This window comes from Lolium perenne, chromosome 1 (assembly GCF_019359855.2).
Source record: "Lolium perenne isolate Kyuss_39 chromosome 1, Kyuss_2.0, whole genome shotgun sequence".
NCBI lineage: Eukaryota > Viridiplantae > Streptophyta > Magnoliopsida > Poales > Poaceae > Lolium > Lolium perenne.
Window position 1 is genome coordinate 125,083,395 of NC_067244.2, and position 11,311 is coordinate 125,094,705.

The window sequence follows — 11,311 nt, forward strand, 5'->3', positions numbered from 1 at the left end:
ATGGAAACTCTCCGTCTTGATTCAGTTGGAAGTATACTTCTTAAAAGTATCTTGGCTGTTTTGACACCGTTCCCTGTTATTGGCAAAAATAAACTTCTGATACCGTTAAGAGGAAAGTACTTCCTCCTGTCCAAAATATGTTGCATATAAGGTTTGGTTAAAGTCAATCTTCGTAAAGTTTTATTATCTATACATAAATAGACATATACAATAAAAGATAATATTTATAGAATTGTCATGAGATATATTTATTATATGCATTTGTCATGTTAAATCTTTGTATTATTATCTATATTTTTAATAAAAATTTGCATAGTTTAACTTGCACGAAAAATTATACGTAACATAAAATAAGTAGGAGGGAGTACTAGTGCTCTCGATCACACCATCCACCCCGTGTTATGAGAACGACCTGAGATTAACTATGTGTACAGCTTTGTTCGATCCAAATCATCATTTCTTTCCATCGATCGGATCTTTGATGTTACCAACTTACTCAACATCAAAAACATTTACTAGCTGAAGGGCGGCAACTATAAATCAAAACAACGCCTTGACTCTGGCTTTTTAGAGGAAAGACGCATACCCGAGTTTATTAATAACTAGATGACCCGTTGCGCTATCGCGCAAATGACAGAATCAAAGCAAAATTTAAATTATAAGTTTTAGCTTATTTAGTATTAAAAATTAGCTTGAAATTTAATAAATGTTTTAGTATAAATGTAGACACAACATTCTATCAAGATGCTGCAATTAGATATGACAATTTCAGCGCAAAGGCAAAAGCGGAATAGAAGCTCATATAAGTATTTTTCAAGGAAACCCCCAGTACCATAATAATGAAGTTATAATACAATCGTATGGCGTGGCAAGCATGACCATCCATTTTCAAATTAATGCAGGAACTTATAGGATGGCAAACTCATAAAATGGCGCAGCAAGCATGACCATCCATTTTCAAATTAATGCAGGAACTTATAGGATGGCAAACTTATAGGATGGCAATTCTGCCATTTATTCATTTCATCTGTAAATTACACTTTTTATGTGTGGTCTAATACAATCCCAGGAACTTATATGATGGCAATTCTGCCATCCATAGAGACCGGTTGCACCCCAGCGCAAAGTCAAAGCGGGACATTAATCAAACCATAAGTTTTACACTAATTGGCTGCTCCATGTTCATAAGTCAATAATAAGTTACTTTGGCACTTAAATGAGATGATGTTGAGATTCACTACACATAAGTTACTTTGGCAATAAGAAATTCATCTCTATGTGCAATGTGTCCAAAGAACAAATATATACCAGAACAAGCATTATACATCAGCATATGCGTGTGCCATTCAATGATCAAAGACAAAAAGTCATAAAGTAATACAAGAAAATCTTCTTCCTTCATTCGTTGATACATGCATGATACATGCATATGAATGGCTCCAATAATTAAGGATTTTATAACCTAACTGAAGAGTCTCTGTTGCACAAGAACCACAGATCAGCGAGCTCCATGCACACAATTACATCCTGTAGTAGTTTCCAATGATCAAAAGCGGTTGGAGAAAAGGAAATACATTTGAAGGACAAAAGTTTGAAAGCAAAATCTATAACCTGGAATGGAGACATTGCACATTAACAAACATGTTCTATCAAAAGGGTCAAAGGGTTAGAAGTTGGGGCAATTCAAAGGTTCTTGCAGTCACACATTGATGCGGCTCAGCTAGTCATTTTCTGGTGGGAGGATTAGAGGCCTAGAGTAAAATAGTTATAAAGCAATTAACAGATGATATATCAAGGTCGAAATATTCACTCACAAGAGTTCACCATAAGCACAAAATAGTCGACAAACATATATCCGCTGGTGCACTCAAGTACATAACAATACATACAAACCGTGGATGCCAGTATCATGCAGAAAGAGGTTCAATGTTATTTCACTGCATAAGAAGCTAAGTTATCTATTCTATGAACACATAAAAAACTGTAAAAGCATATATGTAACTCTTAAAATTGATTAAAGTAGCCATATGTAACTCTTACAGTCAGTCGTTATACAAAATACATGTATCGGTCAGAACAATAGACAACCCGTTTAGATACAAGCATAGTCAGAACAATACAAAACACACCAGGAAATTATCCAAGCATGCCCCCAATACTTACAATCGCTAAAAAATAGCAGGACTAATCTTCCAAACAAAAGTACGGCATTAACCTATGTTTTAATCACGCTATGCCAGAAGCATGTGTAGTACATATGTCGTTGCTTAGTTTAATAGCCGACACATCAGAAGATAGAGAATGCATTAATATGGAGTGCTTTGAATTTTCAAACAGCAGAATGGACAAACCACCAACAAGTTTGCATTGAAAATGTAAGCAAGGAACATAATTTTTTCAATTAACACAAGCAGATAATTTAAGATAACATAGTTACATGCATCACCGTAGCTCTAAACAAAAAGAGAATTATTCAGAGCAGTACCATTATCTGGCTGTGTGGACGCTGGATGTAGATACAGAGCATGTCTGCTCTTTTTCTTGCTCTCATAGCACCACATCAGAGGAGGGGTTGGAGCCAGCTGTGGATGGGAGACGAAGGAGGATGGCGGCGAGTTGCAACGCTAGCACCATGGTTGGCCCGAGCCAAGCTGCTTCCCTCACTGGCATCCATGGATCCCCGCCTTCTCTGGCTGATGACGCACATTACAATAGTCCAGAAGTTAATACATGCAAAGTTGTCCTTTTCCAGCATATATGTTGACCTCAGTCTCAACTAAATCATAATAGATGACAAAAAGAGTAGTTGCTAGTGTACCTGAATCCAGTATTATGTGGATGTCACAATCCATAACAAATATGTTGTACAATCTAACAGCCAGAAATAATGTTGTCAAATCCTAAGACTTGAGTGACAGTCCTGAAAACAATATAAGAAAAAAAGAAGTCTTGAACAAGTCAGAATTGTGTGGGTTGATTTTTTTTATCAATTGATTACTGTTTACGACTTTGAGGCCATTAGCTATTGTTAGGTGAACAAAATTGAAAGTGTGCCTGCGGATCAGCAATTATGCCATCAATGCAGTAAATTTCATGAATGTGCTGCATTTATACATGTCGAGTTCTACTTATAATAATCTATATAATTTCATATCAACTTGAGAAAAGTGGGCATTGGATTCCAGTGCGACCACTTCTGTACTGAGTGCCTTCCATGTAACCTGAACACATATCAGATGGTCATGGTTTGGTACGTAAGTGGCGTTTGAGAGGCTTCAGGATGCTATGCTCATATTTACTTCAGATTGTGAGAGTTTTACGCATTTTTTTCTCCAATTCAAACGATAATGGCCATCGTCTCTATTTTATATTGCATCAATCAAAGTTCAGAAACTGATATAACTCTGAAAGGCTTCTACCTGAGATAATGACTTTCTAGGTTGGTTAATATTTGCTTTCCAAGGAATGTTGGCGGATGCAGAACGAATTGTTAAGCAAAGTGATAGTTTCCAAAGTTACTCTCAGAGGTCAGTTCTATTTGACAGTACATGGGATGGCTTGTCATCTTTTTGGAGAATTTTCCCTTTTCTATACCAGGAGCATGAATAAAAAAGTTGATGTCATGGTTTCACCACTAACATATAAAGGGTATTTCACATGGAAATATCTTTGTCCTACCTTCTTACTTCTTAACCTGAAATTGTTTTTTCTCTTCCCTTCCACGTGATTCACAATAGTTCTATCTCAGATGGGAAAAACTTATCTGTAACATACCAAATAAATTTAAATTAAGAAAATTGCAATGGTGGATGCACGCTTTTCATCTGTTTTTGTGATACTGATCATCTTCTCATGTAAGGATTAAATGACCTGATGTTATTCTCTCATTAAATAGAAAAATGAACTCTTGCATTTAATTTAGCATGTTTTTTAGTCAAATACTTAACTTCTATGTATGATCTTGCCTCTTGGTAGTAATGATGCAACATAAATAGTGTACTGTTAAGTTGATATCCTGATTGTGTCTCACACTGTCCTTGAACTGCTGTCTACTTTTCATCTTCAGTTTAATTAATGCAGTCAGAGATTTTGACGACATTGTTGACTTCTAGATTGAATAACCATTTTAGCTATGCATCAAAATTAACATTTCAGACTATGACTATCTATTATTACCTCCTTTGCTGGTTCTATTTTTCAATGTGGCAGTGGAGTCATCGGTGGACGGTTTGTCTCAAGTTTTGGATGCGCCTCGTGTGTTGGGAGGCTCCTCAATGAGCTTCTGGTTTTTATGGTTACAGTGAAGCTATTTTCTTTGTCCTTGATCTATATTATTTGTTCCATATCTTTTTACTTGAGGATTGCATTATCTTATTTTAGTTGAGGACCGCTGTTATAAGCACACAGTCACTGGCCACGAAAAACATGTACAACAAAGGACGGCGCAGCAAAGCGCGCGGGGTCCTAGTAGGCATGAAACTACACGGTAGGTAGCAGTAGCCTCAAATCAATAGACTAAAAAGGAGGCCACTGGGAAGGCTCACAACACTATATGAGGCCCTCGAAAGTGTAATGGGTCCACAGGGGGTGTAATGGGTCTCACGCTGCACAACATATCAAGTAATTCCACAGGTAGGTGTAATGGGTCCTTGAAAGTGCCAACAATTATCTAATAAACGATGAGAAAGTATAGCACATCGCACAAGCTTAATGGAAAGAGAGAGATATAAAGAAAGAGGATTTGGGAAAAGCTCACCTTGTTGTGTAGGAATCAGACGCTGTCGCTTGACAGGCGCACCACTCCCCAAGACGTGTTGTCTTGACCGTGATTTCTAAAGCATGTCCAGTCTGCTGCACCGTCCGCTGCGGTCGCCGCTGCTCGCCGCCATCCCGTATCGCTTGAGCCACCTCTCGTTGATCCCTAAGATGGACCGTGCCTGAGCAAAATCAACATTAACCAACTCAGGGACCTGAAAAGGAGAAGAGGACATTAAATTTCAAAACCTTACCTATCATCATGGAACCAAAATCCTAATGATACGAGGGTCAATTTTATGGTACTAAATATGGTACTCCCTCCGATCCACTATAAATGGTTTAAAGCTACTCATGGAACTACACTTTTATAACAACCGCAAGTTAAATCACACAAAATGCGAGAAATCTTTACCTGCAAAATTCGACCATAGGAGAGACTACCACAAATCCACAACTTTGGCAAAATGTAGTTGTAACTGAAGCAAGCATGTTTAATTCTAATCATTGTGTACCCTTTCTGTGAACATGTGACACTATATCTTGCAGGTCTATGTAGATTCATTCTCATCCTGCAACATCATAACCATGAATTAGGCACCTAGCACCTACATCATGTATGAATCAGCAGCAGCAGCTCACCTAGGAGGTACATCACGTACGAATCAGCAGCAGCAGCTCATCGCCAATATTTTCAATGGCTTCCTCAACAAAAAGAATTATTTATTTTTAGTAGTTGGCTATGACCTCGAGGGCAGAACTTGCCTAATGCATACAATTAAACCACTTCTCTTGATTATTATTAAAAATATGCACCATTCTGAACAAACAAGCAATTGGAGAAAAATGTATGTACAAAGAGGTCGGAAGGAGGCATGGCTACACACAAGACATTTCTTAATGGTAGGTCAGGAGAATATTCAATAATGACGTATACTGAAGAAATGATTCCAGATAGAATGCTTTACCCTAGGAGCGACCATGGCAAGATTTAGTGACTCCAGTAGCCCAACCTACACATGAGTACAAACATTACCAGTCCATCATAATCACTAAAAGCATACTGCAAGAACAAACAACAGCGGTACAAACAACCGAGCCGGCAAATTTTGGGACCCTGTGCCAAACTAAAAAATAGGCCTAATTCACTTTAAAAAAATAGGATATGCACTGAATAATCTGGTACATAAATGCTGCATCATCCACGAGAAATAAGAACTAAAATAGGAAGAAATGAAAAGAGCTCAGGTGGAGGGTAAGACAAACAAGCGACGGCAAGTGGCACCATGGCTGATGCGCGTGGTCGCCCATCCTCCAAGCCTAAAAGTAAAATAGATAAAAGGGAGAAAATAGAGCTGAATTTTAAACCTGGATCACTGGATGCACTCTTTATACATTGAAATGAAACTCAAGAAAATATATTTTCGGTATATACAGAAAGAGTGATTGGTAGTATCAACTTACTGGAGATTAACGATGAATCCCTTTAATCTCATGCATATAGGCATGCAGCCATTAAGAGAACAATCAAAGTATAAGCATAAATTGGTATGTTGTGCCACAATGCATCTTAAAATGATGGTACTGAGCAAGCACTTATAGTGAGTTGTTCTACTAACTGGTGCACAATAAAATTCCAAATGCTGGGAGCGTGCATCATCTGAATGGGGCATGGCATTACAATACCAGAGCAACAAAAGATAGATAATCCGAAAAGGAAAAAAAAACAAGTGTGAACTCTACAATATTCAGGAGCCATGCCAGAACAAGCACAAAAGTGTGGAAAGGCAAACCATCAGGATTGCATATCAACATAGAAAATCTAGAAACAATTTTGTTTCAAAAGAACTATTCAGAATATCAAGTAAAAAAAAGCAAAACCAGGAGCAATTACTAAATAGTTGTATCCCTCAGCAAATCATGCAAGTTTGATTTGTGACACCCCAATAGGACATTATAGTCTAGGGTGGCTTCCATATAGTGCATTTAAAATTGACAGCTAACATAACAGCCTAAGATGAAAGAGAAGTGTACCTAAACCAACTACAGAGAAGCATTTAGCACAGCCAGCTCTATGACAGAGGTGGCCTGAAGAAAAGTAAAAATTAATAGAGATACTACAATTCCCAGCTAACCTGGTATCAAAGAAGCTTTCTTTGCTTCATCATCCATTATCTTCACAATTTCAAACTCTTTTTTGCAAAGAAGATAATTTATCAACATTTCCAGCAACACTGGCAAGACCATTATTCATCGGGAAAAACATAAGGTACTCTTGGTACGCATCATGTGACTTCACGAAATCCTCAAAAGATTCATTTTCATGGCCCATGGCCACACAAAAATATTGAATCTCTTTCTCAACCATAGAACTTGCCTGACAACAAAGAAATGAAGTGATTAAAAAAGGGTAAACATGAAGGACACACGAAACAGTAACTAAAAAAGCTTAAACATGTAATCAAAGATGGCGCAAGAGACGAACTCCATTATGCGGTTAACTAAACCACTCATGACACACCGCATTCAGCTTGTATTCAGATGTGATGTTCTGTTTATCTCTACATCTACTCCAATATGCCTATATGCGTGAGACAAACAATCACACACACTACAGCTTTTATAGCCAGGTATAATATTTTGTTTATCTCTATATCCAAAAGCATCAGCCTAATAAGTAGCAAGTGAGTACAAATCTGCAGACACATGAATATAGCCTACACTTGACCACCCCAGATGTCCATTTCAGGAGTTCAAATTAATTATTTTGAATTAAGGATGTGCTTTTTCATGAGAAAAAAAGAAGACAAAAGAGAGAAGAAGACCAAGCAACTGTGTTAATTATTCTACTAATGAATTATTTATCCTTGATTCCTGCTGCTATATAACTATTTTCAACTGATAATTTCAAACCAAAAAAAAGAAGCAAGTAAAGGATTATTCATCATTAGAAAAACATAAATTTTATATTATAATCTGAAACACCATTCTGCAGTTACTACTTTTTATTCCAAAGTATGTTCAAATTTATACTCAATTTAGGAGGATTGAATCCAACAAATACCTCAAAGTATAACTTGCAAGAAACAAATAGGGTTTAGGGTTCAGCATTTCACCTTTGCTCTGAAGAAAAGATCTAGCTCATCCTACTGGCCACCCTCCAAAAGTCCTCAATGTTCCATTCAACCACTGCGTGGGCCAAAACAAACAGAGCATACCAAGAATAAAAGGCAAATGAGTAGAGAGTTCTCACATAATAAGCCATCTCATCGCAGTGAATGTCCCAAAGCTTCGGTACCTGAATTGCCAAGCTGCACAGAGATCACCCAGCATCACTGTAAATATCAAGCTTCAACCCTCAGGCGTGCACATAATCTGCAAATGCACATAATATTTAAGTATGGATGATCTATATGCTAACCACGGTTCATGTTTACGCCACGTTTGTAATTGGATATTTAGAGGAGCATACCTATGTTGTCAGCAGTAGATTTTAAATCTTGAAAGTAAATAGATATCTTGCACATGGGATCCATGAATCATTGAACCATGAGCAGAGTATAATAATGTCCATTTCAGGAGTTCAAATTAATTATTTTGAATTAAGGATGTGCTTTTTCATGAGAAAAAAAGAAGACAAAACAGAGAAGAAGACCAAGCAACTGTGTTAATTATTCTACTAATGAATTATTTATCCTTGATTCCTGCTGCTATATAACTATTTTCAACTGATAATTTCAAACCCAAAAAAAAGAAGCAAGTAAAGGATTATTCATCATTAGAAAAACATAAATTTTATATTATAATCTGAAACACCATTCTGCAGTTACTACTTTTTATTCCAAAGTATGTTCAAATTTATACTCAATTTAGGAGGATTGAATCCAACAAATACCTCAAAGTATAACTTGCAAGAAACAAATAGGGTTTAGGGTTCAGCATTTCACCTTTGCTCTGAAGAAAAGATCTAGCTCATCCTACTGGCCACCCTCCAAAAGTCCTCAATGTTCCTTCCAAAATAAAGTATCAACACAAAAAACTTTAGCAACCTATTTTCAGGGCATGGTTAGTTTCCCTGAAATTACTCACCCATAAAAATGGCGGCGAGTTGGATGAGTCTGGATCTCGAGACAGTTGAGAGGCCCATCGATGACAATGACACCCGAGCAGAGAAACACTACCTATTGTAGTCCATATATCCATAAAAAATGGCCTGCATTATGTATTGTGGGTCGTCACGAGCAAAATCAAAGAAGAGAGGGGAGGGAAGGGAGCTGGTATACCTAGGGAAAGAGATGGCGAGTTTGCTAGCAAGGTCGCCCTAATCCAGCTGAGAACACCGCACTGCCAGGGGAGCTGCTGCCGTAGGCACGCCACAAGGCCCAAGCATCTCCTCATTGTGCATCATTGGCATCCTTCACGAATGAAACATAACAAAAATCAATGCTGTTTTCAACACCAAACTTGTTACCTATAGCAGCTCACTGGGTACAAAAACCTGAGATTTGATAGTGCCATACTGTAAGCATTCAAGATTTAGAGCTAATCGGAACTGACACCATTGCACAAACATGTCACAAAATCAAATCTCATAAACAAAGCTATGGGCATAGGGCTGCATCTCGTATGTGAACACATACTTTTTGAAGTACCTCACAAGGAAGATCTGAAATCACCTTCTTGAGCTGCATAACATACAGTAGGTTTCAGGAAAACGAGATAGCGCCATATAAAGTAAAATATACAACTGAAATGAAATTTCAATTATATACACCCCTCTCTAGTAAAAACTCCATGAACAAAGATACGTCATAAACTGGAAGATGTAGCAATTGACAACTGATTTACACCATAGTTTAATTCTACTCTTATCAGGTTTCCGAACACCTTCTTAAATTAGGGCAACAAGCAAATGTGGGAAGCAAACATATCAATTATACCTACTGAACAATCTGGTATACACAACACGATCTCAGGTTTCCAGTGAAAATAATCTCAAATGAGGGCCACTTGCAAATGAGGGAAGCAAACATATCAATTATGTACCTATTACAACAATCCAGTATACACTACACCATAGTTTAATTCTACTCTATCAGGTTTCCGATGAACATCTTCTTAAATTAGGGCAACAAGCAAATGTGGGAAGCAAATATATCAATGATACCTACTGAAAAATCTGGTATACACAACACGATATCAGGTTTCCAGTGAAAATCATCTCAAATGAGGGCCACTTGCAAATGAGGGAAGCAAACATATCAATTATGTACCTACTACAACAATCTAGTATACGCCACTCATCTAGCTGCTGTATTACTGATTTGGCTCAGCCACCTCATTGACCATGATAAGCACAACCACATGGTCCAACATTGCTCCATGTATTCCCTTTCAGCTAACTGGATCCTTAAATGGTACTGAAAACAAAAACAAAAAATAGCTGTACCTATTATTTTTCATTGGAGAAACGAGTTCTCTCCACATTATTGTTTTAGCACATCAAATATTTAACTGAAATAGTAGCTGCAAAGATGAAAAACAAACTATTAGGAGCTCTTAGCTAATACGCAAAATATCTGAAAACCCAAACTGTATTAGAACGAACACAACCCAATCTGATACATGCTACTGAAATTATCAAACTAACTCAAGCATTTACTGAAGAAATATCCACTTGAGCTAATGGCAAGGAAGATATAAAGAAACGGTAAGTACCCCATGTATTCTTCTTATGATTTTGTAGAACTCACATGGCTTATATAGATCAATCAGTCTCATTGGGATTTCATCCAACACAATGTAGACGTAGAGAAACAAATCTGCACAAATAAAAATGAGAAGCTCTAGAGCATGGCACTGGAAGGAGGCAAAAATCAGAGAAAAGGAGAAGAGTGTGTGCACCTGCTTGAGCGTTCGGCACCGCCTGTTCGTGCTTCACCTGGTGAGCATGAAGGAGGAGGAAGAGGTCGACCAGAGCAGCAGCGCGAGGTCGGTGACAGAGAAAGGGGCGCGGGAGGAGAAGGGATGGGGCTAGCGGCGGCTCCCCATGACCCGAGACGGATGCCTCCTGCCGAGTGCCCTGAATCAGCATGGAAGAAGAAGGAAACAACCACTTTTTTGATGAGATTTGCAGCTTGGCGGAGTAGATAACGAACCAGAGAAGAAGATCTTGAGCCCAGCCGCCTGTGGATGACCTTCTCAAGCCGGCGCGCCGCCGCCCTCCATGCTCGCTCCTGCAGCCCATGACCTCGGCCGTCCCCGTCGTGGCCATCCATCCCACTCCATCCGTTCGCCTCCACCCTCCTCCGGCCTGGGATTGCCCTCTCCGGCCTCACATGGGGCTGGGGCGGGGAGAGAGGGGCGGAGGAGGAGAGACGGGACTGGGGAGCTAGGGAGAGACGCCCAGCCGCCGCCGCAGACCACGCTCCCTGTTACCGACTGCCCCCGCGTCCATCCGCCGCGGTCGCTCGAGCGCCGCTCTTCCTGCGCCGGAGCTGGAGAGAGGAGAGGAGCAGGAGAGAGGAGCGGGAGGCGGCTCAGAGCAGGAGTGGGG

At 39.0% G+C, this 11,311-nt stretch overlaps 1 long non-coding RNA gene across 1 annotated transcript; it reads right to left on the reverse strand.

Moving 5' to 3' along the window:
• Positions 1-5,261: 5,261 nt before the first annotated feature.
• LOC127301159 (uncharacterized) lies at positions 5,262-8,052 on the reverse strand. The gene is made up of 4 exons (XR_007851874.2): positions 7,872-8,052; positions 6,891-7,132; positions 5,398-5,768; positions 5,262-5,327 (listed from the first exon to the last, which is right to left on the reverse strand). It is a non-coding gene; the product is annotated as an uncharacterized lncRNA (long non-coding RNA).
• Positions 8,053-11,311: the final 3,259 nt, after the last annotated feature.